This window comes from Ipomoea nil, unplaced genomic scaffold, assembly GCF_001879475.1.
Source record: "Ipomoea nil cultivar Tokyo-kokei standard unplaced genomic scaffold, Asagao_1.1 scaffold0418, whole genome shotgun sequence".
Taxonomy (NCBI): Eukaryota; Viridiplantae; Streptophyta; class Magnoliopsida; order Solanales; family Convolvulaceae; genus Ipomoea; species Ipomoea nil.
Window position 1 is genome coordinate 1,710,298 of NW_017616846.1, and position 2,978 is coordinate 1,713,275.

At 33.9% G+C, this 2,978-nt stretch overlaps 1 long non-coding RNA gene across 2 annotated transcripts; it reads left to right on the top strand.

The window, feature by feature from the left end:
* The first annotated feature begins 353 nt into the window (after positions 1–353).
* On the top strand, positions 354–2,663 carry LOC109172442. Of its 2 annotated transcripts, XR_002052749.1 has the most exons (5): positions 354–545; positions 1,390–1,420; positions 1,586–1,779; positions 1,973–2,049; positions 2,213–2,663. It is a non-coding gene; the product is annotated as an uncharacterized LOC109172442 (long non-coding RNA). The 2 variants fall into 2 exon arrangements; XR_002052748.1 differs by lacking the exon at positions 354–545 and having other exon boundaries at positions 1,224–1,420.
* The last annotated feature ends 315 nt before the right edge of the window (positions 2,664–2,978 follow it).

Here is a 2,978-nt window from a genome sequence, read left to right on the forward strand (position 1 = left end):
CACCACTTAATTAAAACCTTAATATATAATATATATTATATATTATTAGGGAAAATATTACAATCACTACATCTATGAAATGCATATTATTCCATAATAATGCAAAATAATTAATTGTTATTATATTTTATTATAATTATAATTAGTCAAAGTTTGTAATTTGTCAAATGCATATTATTTCATAATGTTTATACAAAATTTTAATGCAAAAAAAAAAAAAAAAAAAAAAAAAAAAATCTGCCAAATTTTCACTCCAAATTGGCGCCATTCTCAATTTAGCCCCAAATTTTCACCCTAAAATTTTGCTCCTTCACTTCTTCCTCCTTCACTCTCATATTATTTTGCCCCAATTTTTTGCCGGTCCTGTCAGCCCTTCACTTCTCCCTCCTTCAATCTCCCATTCAGCCTTCCTCCTTCAATCTCCCATTCAGCCTTCCTCCTTCACCGGTAGCAACTCAGGACCCACCTACGGCAGCGACGATTGAACTTTTTCCCTCACTGTCGTCTTCTTTCGCCATCCTCCGCCGCTACGCCACTTCCAGTCTGTAAGTCTCTGTATCTATTTTTTCTTCAACTGCCTGTAAATAGTAAATACTGTGCACATAAATGATATACATACGCTTGTCTCAGTCTTTCTTTCTGAATTTGATTGGAAGAGTATGAACACGATTTTTATATTCTTGGACTGCTTCAAATTGAAGAAATATGTTAATTTCGGTTCTTAGGGTTGAAACTAGTTAGCGTTTTGAAATGCGGTGTTTTTTTAATTGTCCTTTGTTTTGTTAATCCCTGCATTTTAGGTTACTTGGTTTGAAATTAGTTAGTGTTTGAAATGATGTGTTATTGAATGTGTTTCTGTGGTATGCTCAGTGTCTACTGTGCAGTGTTGTCAATTTGGCTTAATTTGCATTTCATTCTGATCATTCGTAGAAATATGTTATATTTGTACATTATAGTTGCTAATAAATTGTGATTATTTTTAAAAAATTTCTCTGTGATTTTGTTTATCCCTTACATTTTACGTTTCTAAATTTGAATGTAGTTAGTTTTTGGATGTAGTGTTGTTGAATTTTTTGAAGTCCACTTAGGTTCTACTGCACTAGTGTTGCCAATCTTATTTAATTTGCATTAAGGTCATCAAAGTCTCTCTCCTTAGGTTTTCTTTAGTTTCAGTAATACAGTCTGGAACTCCATGGCCCAACAACCACTCAACATAAATAAAAAAGAAAGTCAAATATTAGTTTTAGTTATGCAGTCTGGTAGTGGCTTACACAGATATTTAGATGCCACTTTTGTTTCTAATATGTATAACATCATGACAGTCTACCATTATGTGAGATGGTAATAGTCAGGGAAAATTTGGAGACTAATAGTGTTATTTTCTCCCAGGATCAAAGTTGTTCTCCAACAAGCATAGATGGTAAGGAAGGTGGTAGGTCCTCTCTATTCTTCCCAACATCCATCAAACTGGGCTGTATATTTCATTTGTTGTTCCTTACTCAGAGTTCATTGCTATCCATAGTTTTCTTTGCATTCATAGGTTAAAGTTTATGTGGTTAATTTTCGGCATCATGTTTTCTTTCAGAATCTATCAGTGAGTTGGATCAGCTTGAGCATTGTTCAGTGAAAATGACTTTTGTTGAGCTAGATGGACAACAAGGTAGTAAGAAAGAGAGATGAGAGAATTATTTGCTTGTAGTTACAGTTCCATCTCATCATCATCATCATTTAAATTTTAGGGGAGATAACTGAGAATCGGAGGCAGTCATCTTCTTTAAGGTATTTGTTTATAGATTAGCAGTCATCTTCTTTAAGGTATTTGTTTATATATTAGCAGTCATCTTCTTTAGTTTGTGTCTCTGCCTCTTGTCTCCTCAAACTATTTCTAGTGAACATACTTTCAAAATTTAGTTCATTTGTTTCTAAATTTAGTGGCATTTTTGCACTTCTAAATTTAGTTCATTTGTTTCAGCTGATTATTGCTAGAGCTAGTGGTGGGCAGCTGCATCAGTTATATATTGAAACCTTTATCTTTGAGCAGCCAGCCAGGTACACAGGTTCCACCACCTACAATTGCCATAACTGAATACTGACATTTCATAGGAAAATCATAATAGGCCATGATCAGCACCTAGCCTTTGCCATATATTTAAAACTAGAGATGAATTATAGGTTACATTTATGCTAATTATTTGATTGAAATGAATTATAGGTTACATTTATACAGAAAATGTCTCGACGTAATGCAAGCCAAAAGAATAAAAGGCTGTGAGGAAAAAATTAAGCAACTACAGGAAGAGAACAAGCAATTGAAGGACAGATTTGCATGGGTGAAAGTTCAAATTTCTACGTGGTTCAAATCAGCCGTGTTTCTAATCTACTTATCCAGTCGGTAGCCATGGAAGTAGTGGTGTTGGGTTAGATGATCTTGGATTGAATGATGGAACACATTCTCCTATGCAAGAGCAATAGGTCAAGATTCTAACTTTTTTTGTGATTCTACTTGTAATATATGAAATATTTTGATTTGTATAGTAGCACTTTAGAATTGGAAGATAGTTTTTTGAAAGTAGATATTAGAATTGAAACATTATTATGTATGTAACTAAATTTGTTATTGAAATGTATAATATTTGTAGTGTTATGAAATTACTACTAATTTTTAAAATTGTTAAAGCAGTATATAATTGGTAGGAAATTAGCAAAAAAAATTTGCAATTTTTATAAAAAATATTTATTGGTAAATTTTCCGACCACCTGGTGGTCGGAAATCTGGAACAACAAATATTCTTGGATCCGGAATTTCCGACCACCAGGTGGTCGGGACTCCAGACCCGTCCAATTGTTGGGCTCGTCGTTTTGTTCCGACGATTCTAGATAAGGTAGTCGAGAAGGTGGTCGGCATTACCGACAAGGCCTTTTCCGAATCCTCCAAATGATAGGAAAAGTGGTCGAAAATTTGCTGATTTCCAGCAGTG